The sequence below is a fragment of the Dipteris shenzhenensis genome, chromosome 22 (genome assembly GCF_047967505.1).
Source record: "Dipteris shenzhenensis isolate YYH24624 ecotype China chromosome 22, Dip_SZ_1.0, whole genome shotgun sequence".
Lineage (NCBI taxonomy): Eukaryota > Viridiplantae > Streptophyta > Polypodiopsida > Gleicheniales > Dipteridaceae > Dipteris > Dipteris shenzhenensis.
The window spans coordinates 22,123,367-22,135,815 of NC_141617.1; positions in this window are offsets into that span (position 1 = coordinate 22,123,367).

The following is a 12,449-nucleotide window of genomic DNA, read 5'->3' on the forward strand; positions in this document are numbered from 1 at the left end:
ACCTCCCCCACATGGGCCTATCTCATATGGAGGGTATAACTCAATATAATAGCCATTTCCACCTATTTTATATTGCTTCTCCCATGGACTTTGAGCCATAACTCAAATAATGCAGCCTAGGTGGAGGGGTGGCACATGGAGGAGCCATGTCACCTTGCATTTTATAATATTACTATTATGGATTATGTACAACACACCTTATGGGTCCTCTTACATGGAAGGGTGGCACATGGTCATGCCTTGCCACCTCAACCTTGGGCCCTATGCACACCATATTTTATTATGCTATTGCCACATATACAAACACACATACATATTAATGCCTTTTTCCTTAGACAATTTTATCCATAACTCTGTGTGTGTGTGTGTGTGTGTGTGTGTGTGTGTGTGTGTGTGTGTGTACGTGTGTGTCATTAATCTTATCATTCTTTCATTTAAGCAAAAATAAACTTTTGAGCACATGGACCAAGATTCAAAACATACTTGAATAGAGAAAACAATCTTCACTTACACAAAGAGCATTATATTCTTTGTCACACCCAACGTTTACACAATTTTCTTTTATCCCTCTCTCTCTAACAATTTGAGAATAAAGAATACGATCTCTTTTAGCTTGTCAAGACATATTTGGGTACCGATGATGAAAAATCACAACTTAAGAATTACAGTTCCAATGTCCATCATTAAAAGGCAAATATTTTTTATTTTGTGTGTAGAAAATTCACATGCAAAAACAACAATCCACAAAAATTTATTTATGCCTTGAAGGTGCGCACCGACACAAAAACACACAGCCCAAGCATGTACAATGAGTACAACTTATGATCCTATACATAAATGTGCATTTTTTCTCTTAATTTGTGGGTCATCCTTCGAGTTTAGGAATAAAACCCCAAAAATATGTTGAAGGGAAGAGGAAGGAAATCTAAAAAATAAGATGCCCACCTAGATCAAAGACTAATTGCCCAAAAGATGACTGCATGAAGAACACTGTGTATGGCTACATGTCGACATATCATGTGTCATGAGAGTGCTCTCAACGGAAGCAAGAACGGAAGAAGGAGAGAGAGAGACAGAGAGCCACACAAGTTTTGGTGGGTGCAGAACCACCCTAATCTTCTTTTTCATTCATTTATATATGTGTTTGAGTATTGTACATAACCGGGGTAAAGGCACAATGACCTTTAACCCCCACAACCTCCCACTTAAAGGACAATGTGCCTTTAAGGGAGAACAACCAATGAGCATACTATCCAATGCCCATCAATACACGACAATACTCAAACCGCTGACTAGGTAGACTCTTCGTCAGCATATCTGCAGGATTATCATCTGTATGAACCTTGACAAGCTCTATGCGCTTGTCCTCAAGTACCTCCCTGATGAAATGGTACCTGACCTCAATGTGTTTGGTCTTTGCATGAAAGACCGGATTCCGTGCTAGCTAAATAGCACTCATGGAATCACTATGCAATGTCGGTACACCTATATGAATCCCCAAATCTCCCACTAGCCGATCAAGCCATATAGCCTCCTTGCAACCCTCTGTGGCTGCAACATACTCAGCCTCTGTGGTAGACAAAGCAACGCACTTCTGTGCGCGAGACATCCACGACACTACACCACCTGCAAAGGTGAATACATAACCAGAAGTGGATCTCCTAGTATCCACATGCCCTGCATAGTCTGAATCTGTGTACCCAAGTACACGCATGTCTCCTTTACCAAAGCAGATGCACATCTCCTTGGTACCCTTCATGTACCTCATGATGCACTTAACTGCCTCCCAATGCCTCTTTCCTGGATTAGCCATATACCGGCTAACAACTCCCACTGCAAATGCAATGTCTGGTCTGGTAGCTATCATAGCATACATAAGACTCCCAACCGCTGATGCATAAGGAACCTTGGCCATCATGGCCCTCTCCTCTTCTGATTTGGGACTATCTGTATGACTCAGTTTCACATATGGAGGCAATGGAGTACTCACTTCCTTCCCCCCCTCCATATTGAAACGCTGCAATACTTTTGTAACATACTCTTTTTGTGAAAGCCAAAGGAGTTTCCTACTCCGATCACGTGTGATGCGCATACCAAGAATATGACCTGCAAGTCCCAAATCCTTCATATCAAAGGCCTCATGCAACTTGGCCTTTAATGCATCTAGCTCATAAGTATTCTTGCTAGCCAATAGCATATCATCCACATATAGTGCCAAGATTATCAAGCTATTATCCTTAGCCCTTTTAGTGTAGAGGCAGTGATCAATTTCACTCCTAAAACCCTGGGACCGAATGAAAGCATCAAACTTTCGATACCATTCTCTAGGTGCTTGCTTAAGACCATAGAGACTCTTCTTCAACTTGCAAACTAAATGCTCTTTGCCCTTTTCTTCAAAGCCTTCCGGCTGCACCATGTAAATTTCCTCATGCAAATCCCCATGCAAGAAAGCTGTCTTGACATCCATCTGCATAAGCTCCATATCCTCTACTGCCACTAGTCCAAGCATGAATCTAAGTGTGGTCATCTTCACAACCGGAGAGAATATCTCATCAAAGTCCACACCCTTCTCTTGCTTGAACCCTTTAGCAACCAAACGGTGGCCTTGTACCTAGGCACATCATCACTTGTGACCTTCATTTTATAGACCATTTACATGGCAATGCTTTCTTTCCATGTGGCAAAGAAACCAAGTCCCAAGTCTTATTCTTCATAAGTGAACTCATCTCTGATTGCATAGCATACTCCCACTTGCGTTGATCCTCACGCATCATAGCCTCTCTGTAGCAAGAGTTCTCCCCGCAATCAGTAAGCATCACATAGTCTACCCCTGGAACAAACCTATCAGGTGGTCTAGACACTCTAGATGATCTTCTCAAAGGCATTTCAGCTTGCTGTCCCATTTTCATATCAGCCACATTTGGCTCATCATTTCCACCAATAGATGATCCATCATCTACCCTTGATTGTATACCTGTGGGAGTACTTGGTGGTACCATTTCTTGCACATTTGGTGCATGGACAGCTTGCTGTCTATCAACATATGCAGGTGGATTCACATCCTGGAAAGTGATTCTCCTCATTTCCACATCCGTCATGGGTGCCTTATGCATCTTCTTCTCATTGAAGACCACATCATGGCTACGTATGATCTTCTTTGCTTCTGGATCCCAGAGACGATAGCCCATCTCTCGACTTTCACCATAACCCAGAAAGATGCATTTCCTAGACTTAGGATCTAGCTTCTTTCGAAGCTCTTTTGGCACATGTGCATATGCCTCATACCCAAATATACACAAATGAGAGTAAGAGGGCTTCTTGCCACTCCATGCCTCTTCAGGAATACCACCATCCAAACTCTTACTAGGTGATCTATTGATCACATGCACTGCAGTCTCTATTGCCTCAGCCCAAAAACCACCAGAAAGACTTGCATTGGAAAGCATGCATTGCAACCTTTCTTGAATGGTACGGTTCATCTTTTCTGCAACTGGATTTTGCTCTGGAGTATGAGGGGATGTGAGCTCCCTCTTAATCCCACGTGTATCACAGAAATGCTAAAAGTCATGAGAGAGAGATACTCTCCACCATTGTCAGTCCGTAGGCATTTAAGCGTTCTACCTGACTGATTCTCAACCAAGGCCAGCCATTTCTGAAATACCTGGAACACATCACTCTTCCGAGCTATAGCGTAAGCCCACACTTTCCTAGTTGCATCATCAATGAATGTCACATAGTATTCAGCCCCGCCTAATGACCGTGTAGGCATGGGACCGCATACATCTGAATGCACCAAATCAAGCATTTCAAACTCTTTCTTTCCCCTTCTTTTATGGGCTGATTTAGTCTGCTTCCCATAGAGACAATGCTCACAAAATTCAAAATCAGAGAAACTCAAATGCGGTACATAAACCAAACCACATAAGAGTTTCATTCCATTCTGGCTCATGTGCCCCAACCTGCAATGCCACAAAGAAGTGCTTGGCTACTCGGTTATTGCAACAACATGATCAAATACCCCTGATACATGTAAGGGATACAAAGTCCCACACTTGGCACCCCTGGCCAAAAGCATAGAGCCCTTCTGAATTTTCCAACTCTGAAAGCCAAAAGTGGTGTGAAAACCAGCATCATCTAGCTGACCCACTGAAATAAGACTCTTGGTCAGCTTAGGCACATGTCTCACATGTTTCAAAACAAATGCAGACCCATTTGCAAAAGAAAACTTTATGTCACCTGCTCCCACTATGTCACATGCATAGTCATTTCCAAGATGCACACAACCTGTCTTTCCACTGTCATAAGTGGAGAACCATTCCCTATGGGGAGTAACATGGAATGAAGCACCAGAATCCAAAATCCAATACTGGGAATATGCATCATCTGAAGTGGTAAGCAACTCTGTAGATAAACTAGACATGAAGAGAACGTCATTGTCACTATCATGTGTGACTGCATTGGTCTCCTCGATCTTCACTTTTCCTTTGTCCTCCCTTGGACTCTCTTCCTTTTGATTTGCACCCCAATTTGCATTCTTTTTCTTATCCTTTTGCTCTCTTTTCAGCTTGTAGCAATCCTTTTTCATATGGCCCTTCTTGCCATAGTGGTAACACTCAATGTTCCGTGCCCTGGATTTGCTACGTGACTTCCCTCTTTCTTAGGACTTCCCCCTGAACTGTGATCTGCCCCTTTGCACATTTAAGGCTGCATCCTGCTTGTTGCCATCCATAGACTTCCGTCTAATCTCCTCGGCCAACAAGCTACCCACAACATCATCAAATTTCAGTACTCCACCAGGTGCAGAGTTACTGACAGCTGTACGGAAGGTATCCCATGAGGATGGCAATGAACATAAGAGAAATATTGCCTTAGTCTCCACATCAAAATTCATTTTCTGAGCTTGAAGCTGGCTGAAAATAATATTGAATTCATTCAAATGAGAAGCAATGGAGACCCCTTCCTTCATCTGCAGCTCAAACAACCTCTTCATGAGGTAAACTTTATTAGAGGCAGTTTCCTTCTCATAAGTGGCACACAGTTTCTTCCACAAATCTTCTGCAGTCTGCTCATTCACTACTGTGAAATAAACTGACTCTACAAGATGAAGTCTAATAGTAGACTTTGCTAATGCATCCAACTCATTCCAATCATCCTCAGACATATTTGCAGGCTTAGCCTCAATCCCTGCCAAGGGTTTAATCTGCTTCTTTTGAATAAGCACATCCCTTATTTGTTCTTTCCACAAAGAAAAGTTTGTCCCATCAGAAATATCACCAAAACTCAAAGCTCAAAGCATCAAAAGATGCATCTGACTCATGTGCATATACTATGCATCCATATGAGCAAATCTGGCCCAAAAGAAAATGCCAATAAGTGCCAAATGACTCAATCATAAACACTATCCACTGGCATATGCATCAATAATATCTCATCCAAGAGAGCATAGCACTATCAATGCATCACTTGCAATGTGTCAAAGCTGTCCCTCAGCTTAAAATAGCATCCATGTGCAAAGCGTCCATAAAAATAGCATCCCACAAGGCAATTTGGGCCTATCAGCGCATCCAATAAGGACCGCAATGCATCCAAATGGCCTATAAATCATCCACTGCAACCCAATGGACACCACGAATGAGTGCACACTGCTCAAACTGCAACCAGAGTGATCTACATAAGGTATGCTCAAGAAATCATAGTCCCACGGTAATGAGCGCTACTGAAAATAGAACCTGAGATGCCTCAAAACATGGGTGCCATTGCATAATCAGACTGCATAATCAGACTCAGCAAGAAAATCTACAAATATCTCTCTTCTGCCAGAACTCCAAAATCCCAACCGATGAGTGAGAAATGGGAGTCAACACTTATCCACTGCCATGTGGCATAAATCTAAGGTTTCAAAACCTTAGAATGAAAAAATGCATAACAGAGAGACAAAATCGAATACACAGAGATCTATAACTTTAAAAATCCTCCACCGAATCGCGCAAGAACTGATAGGTAGGGGTTTTTGGGCGTCCGGAACGCAATGGGATAGACGGTTTTGGAAACCGTGGTCTCAATCACTAGGTCCAACACACGGACCGAAAAACGTTTTTGGAAACAGAGCTGTTTGTAAACTCCACCGGAGTGCGAATGATGAGCAACATAGAAGTTTTAGGACCTCCTGAGTCCACCGGAACTGACAGATGTGCAAATGGTTGCTCCAAACTTGAGTTCCAACACCCGGGCAAAAAACGCAGGAACTGACACAGTGAGTCAGAAATCCAATGAAATGACCCCAGATTCAAGAATGAAGGTGTTTCCAAGCTCCTAAGTGAAGTGGACACCAAAAGCAAGCAATAGTTGCCTCTACAAGTCAATATGGAGTCTCTGTCATCGAACGGAACAGGGAAAAGCTCAAAAAACGACTTTTTCTTTGAAAACTCTTAACAGGCTCTCAAAACCACTTCACAAAGCCAAAGTGACTTTTCCAAAGGTTCCTCCAAGGTCTCTGAACACTCGGATGCAAGTAAAGTCACTCACAAAGCTTCCCACAGAGCTTCTTCTTCCTCCCACAGAGCTGCTGAGCTTTTAAGCATTCACGCACGCTCAGCTAGATCACCCGAGCTCTGATACCAGTTGAGAGTTCTCTCAACGGAAGCAAGAACGGAAGAAGGAGAGAGAGAGACAGAGAGCCACACAAGTTTTGGTGGGTGCAGAACCACCCTAATCTTCTTTTTCATTCATTTATATATGTGTTTGAGTATTGTACATAACCAAGGTAAAGGCACAATGACCTTTAACCCCCACATGTCATGTGTTCTATGCAGCTTCTCTATAACCGGGGTAAAGGCACAATGACCTTTAACCCCCACATGTCATGTGTTCTATGCAGCTTCTCTATAGAAGAGGCATCCGGATGTGAAGCTAGTCGATATAACTATGTAGAAATAATCTAGTAGGTTGTGACAAACAAGGGTGTCACCAACCCAAAAGAACTGACGGCAATATGTGAGGTATGAGGTAGTAGAACTATAATCTCTATCAAATGATATGGGGTCGAAGAAGACCACATAGTCGATGTGGATAGGGTGATCCAAGGGTTGCAAATTAGGGTCGAAGGTGTAGGTATGATACGTTGCTTTGCTGATAAAGAGGCCCAAAAATCTAACAAGGTAGTACAACCTATCAAACTTGTATGCTCACTTGTCATGACTTGAAGGTGGTTTGGTGTGTGCATGGCTAAACACATCGGCATGGGATGTAGCATCTGTCATAGGCTCATCAAGAAGGAGTTGACAATATAAAGGCCTAGAAGCCTAAAATACAACTAAAAAATCATAAGTTATTCCTAAGTCATAGGAGGTGTTGAATGTTGATCTGCGGACTAATTTGAAGTCTTGGATCCACCAACCATTATTCTACATCAAGTAAGGAGTGTAAAATATACGCATAAGTGCATGTTGAAACACTAAGCTCCCCAGTTTGCGCTATGGATGAACCTTATAATATCCATTGCATTGATGAATACTGATGTGCCAATCTGAATTGCTAATTGAAACTATGTCCAAATATATAATGCGCTCCATGTCAATGGTGAAAGCATCGGTGAAGGATGCTGGAATGGAATCACACAAGGTGTTGGATGCATTGTGGCATGTATCTTTGCATGCTTATCTAGATGTGAGTGCCTCATATTGAGGATTTACCTATGAATAATTGCATGATCACTTGTGAACTCCTACTATGTATCAGTATCATCTTTGGTGGCAATAGATGGATTCAAATCCATGCATGAATGTGAGAATGACATTATGAATGGAAAATTGTAGCAAGGCAATTATGCATCTTCTAGTAGACAGGGTGATGACAGAAATGAGCATCTATTTATGGTGCAGCACATGACCAATTCTGTGACAAGTGCAGAAGAACGAAATGATGTGTGGTATGTTGACTCAGGTGTGTCAAACCACATGACAGGTCATGCAGAATGGATGCAGGATGCAAGGAAAATGGAAAAACCAGGATTTGTGGAGACTGGTGATGATACTGCACATCCTATTGTGTAGATTGGTAAAATTCCTTTTTCTATGCAAGATGGAAAAAAGAAATACCTTTCTGATGTATTTCATGTCCCGAACATCACCAAGAACCTGGTTTCTGTTGGTCAAATGGTTGAGCAAGGCTTGTAGGTCAGATTTAATCCTCATGGATGCTTTGTTGAGGATATGAAAAATAATGGTCGCCTGATAGCAAAAGGAAAGAAGAAGGGCAGGATGTTTACGTTGGATGCGAACATGCCTGAATTGAGTGTAGCAATGTTTGCACATGGGACCGGTGTTGTTGCAGATATTGATATTTGGCATAAACGCATTGGTCATGTTAATGTACAATGACTTAAATCAATGCAGGCCCAAACCATGGTAGCCATCCATAAACGAATACATGTCATGACCTACAACCTAATAGAGGAATCCACAAAGGATCTAGTGCTATCTGTGTATTTAGCTTCCTGTAATCCTCACAAAGGTGGAGCTTGCCATTTTTCTTAAGCACTACCATGATTGAAAACAACCAATTACTGTTATCTCTCCTAGTTGGATGAGCTAGTCAAGCTTGGCTTTCAACTACTTTCCACATATAGGATCCATCCTATATATATCTATGTTGATGCACAGGTTTGGCATTTGGTACAATATAATTCTGTGTTGGCATATTTCAAGGAGACTCCCCCCAAATCTCTAAACTCTTGACAAACACATCGCAACATTGTAGAAATAAAGATTTAATAGCTTGGAGTTGATCATCCAAAAGTAAGTACTTACCACGAGTGGTCATCGCTCTTCAGGTGTTCCCAAGTTAAGTCCTTGAGTTGGCTCGGGGACCACGAGGTGCTCTTTTCCAAGCCAAGTGATTGTGGACTTCAAGATTAGCTATCTGGCGCTCACCAGTCATATTTTCAATAAAACTTTTAGGAAACAAGTGCTGTATTTTGCCAGCTTGTCTTCTTTTACTTCAGGTTAAGGCTGGACACTACTTTGAAAATGTCAATTTCTCTTGAAGTTCCATAAGCCAAGTGTCAACATCCTAGATAAATTGATCTTTAACTTCTAAGTCTTTGGGGTGGCAAATGCTTGAGACTTTATTGAGATTAGTGGGAATTTCGACCACAACTTTCCCAATCTTGTGACCTCTTACCCCCAATCATGGAAAACCTTTTCACTTTTCAACCAAGGTCTCCCCAACAATATGGAATATGCATTCAATTTCATTGAAATGACAATTAGACTTACAATATAATGCAATCTTCCTATGGAAATTACTACATCCGAGAGCATACCCTTCGGCTCAACTAGTTGTAATCTACAATGCACCTCGGAATGGAGAAAATTTGAGGTCCTTGAGCTTCATTCTATTAGCCACTTATTCTAGGATGACATTAACTCTTTTGTTGAAGTTAGAACAATCATTTTCCTTCATGGATTTACCCCTACCTCCTAGTCCCTTATGCCTTGGTATGGCTAGTTTCTGTTCAGATTTTCTGTTCAGAAGTGGGCCTTTGACTCTATTGGCCTTCTTTCGATCCTTCCTCTTCGTTGCCCTCAATGTTGTATCTGGTTTTCAAACTGTTCAAATCTCCCACTCTTTTTCTCATCTTGGTTTCTTTCATCATTTAAAGAAAGGATTTGAGTTTTCTCATCCAGTCTCGCTATCCATTCTTCTATTCTATGCTTATAAATTTATTGTTGAGAGTTAACTATTACTTCCTTTATTGCATCTGGCATTCATTTCGTGTGAATTTACATTGCTATCTGGCTTACCTCCTTTATTTTTCATCCTTGACATATCTGGTACCAATGCATCCACTTTCATGTGTTTGTTGAAGCATAGATAATTGCATCTATGCCAAATCGATGTGCATTACGATGCAACTAACTTCCTTGGATGTATACCTTGACCAATGTACAAGGTATAATGGAATAGTAATGAACGCAACTTATTTGGTTAGAGGGTCACTTGTGCTACACTAAGTTGGTAGACTACTGTTAGGTCAAGATACTTCCACAATGGCTTTGTCACATCTTGCATCTTGACACTATTTCGAGATTGCACTCCTTTCAGGAGTCGCTAGTCTCTCCATCTTTCTTCTCCCATCTTGCTCTTTCATTAATTCTAGGGTCTCCTTGCCATTGTTGCAAACTCCATTCTACCATCTTCCCTTCATTAGTTCATCAGCATAAAAATTTTGCCCAAGGCGGTGGAAGTACCCACCACTATTGTACTAGATGGACCACATGCTTTGCTTTGCTTACACCAATCCTAGCATGTCTCTTTGCCTCTCAACATGCATAAAAGTGGCCCTTCAAGCTCCATGAAGGAAAATAGCTATCACCAGATCACTTAACAAAAGTGATTGCTCATCATCAAAGGATGGATTCATAGTGCCCACATCCCCTTCAAAGATGGCACTTCTCAAAGAAGACAACACAAAGACGAGAATGAAGATCAAATTCATTCATTGCTTTATCCTCTGCATAATGCAATACAAACACATTCACCACACCCTTCTTGGAGGCTCCACATTCAACACCCTTTACTTTGTCTACCTCCCATTCACACACCTACACTACCATCACACTCTGCACTTATCTACACACACTCCTACACTACCCTCATGCTCCACACTTATCTACGCACACTCATGCTTATCAACAACACTACCCACCTCAATGATCCTCTTCACCAACAATGAGTGCTATATCACACACACTGCAACAACCTTCCACATGATACCAACACCACCCATAACTACCTTTCAACACAAACACTTCTAGCATAAATACTCTCCATCCATCAATCTTGACATATTTCTTGCCGCTAGGAATTGTCTCTAATTAATGAGCTTCACAAATACGCTAAAACCACTGCTTGGAGATGCCCGCATGACGCTCTTCTCAAAACTATTTGGTGAGGTTCTCTCCTTAACTTTTGGCCACCCACTGCTTCTTAGTTGTATTTTGATGGGTGCTACTGGTAATCTTTTCTCAATTGTCATATAATTGGTGCTACTTGGACTTATATTTGTATTCATATTTATTTCTTTCTTAGTTGTATTTTGATTCTAATGTATACTTTGTTTAATAAATGTATTTGAATTTCTTATTTATTTTATACTTATATTTATACTATACGTGCATATTTACTCGAACATTTTTTAGGTTTATGTTTATGTTAAAGTCTTCTACATAGACTAATTTTATTTTCCTTTTATGAGGACTATCAAGATCCCTTCTCACAAGGTGTGCCCATGAGTGTAACATTAACAATTGCCAAAAAATGAGATTTTCATAGGGTTTAAAGGGGAAATGATATGATGTCATCATTTGGGCTTGCACAAATCATTCTCCCACCATCTCCTAGATCCTACGGACCGATTGGATCCATTAACCCACTTTAATCCAACGTTTCATGACCATGATGTGAAGATTACCAAAAAATGAAATTTTACTATAAGGGTCATTTGGGCTTTGCATAAATCACTCTTCTATCATTTCCTAGGCATGTGCTTACTCATGCATTGATTGTACTCAAATTAGCTCATTTTAACATGATCATTTATGAAAATGTGTTAGCGATCATGTGGAGAATATCAAAAAAAAGAATTTTCATAGGCCATGCATAAACTATCTTCCCACCATCTCCTAGGTGCCCCATCATTCGATCAAAAATTAAGATATTTAGCTTGTTTAACACTACCTTGGTTGATGGTCACAATTACGATAACAATGTATGCTACATCTATGGATCATTGACACGTATTGTCCAAAACTTATTCTCCCTCCTCCCCCCCCACCCCCCAAACACCTCCCAACTCACAAAAAGGGAAAAAGAAAATCAATGCATGGAACTTTGAACCCTATTAGCCCAAGTGGCTAAAAACCCTCGCCTCTCTTTGACAAGTCTCGAGCTCAAGTCTCGATGGACACCTAACATGTGTTGCAAGTTATGTGCACACTCAAAAGCCGCCATGTTAGATGTCTTGATATAGTGCTTAGCTAATTAGCAAATACTAGGAGGGGATTCCACCCTAACAATAGTATGAGTGATGGGGGTTGAGTTTGTGTCAACTCTCAAATGGCTTCTATCCCCAATTTCCACCCGACCACAATTCCTGGTGAGCTCCCCTACTCATCTTACGTGAACTCCCTATTGCTGAGTTCCTTCTCTTTCTTGTTTTCATTGTGGAGCCCTCTCTAGAAATCTCCCCTGAACCCAATGCATGCCATGTGGACCCCTTTTGATGCCAAGTGTCCTTCCAAAGGACCTTACCTTTTTGACCCCTCTTGGCATCCCTCCATAATGCTAGGCCTATTTTTCCTAGACATTAATTCACATGTCCATTGTTGCCTTGTCAAGCCCTCTTGGTCTCCCGTCTCACCATAACCAAGCCTCAAACTTCACAATTA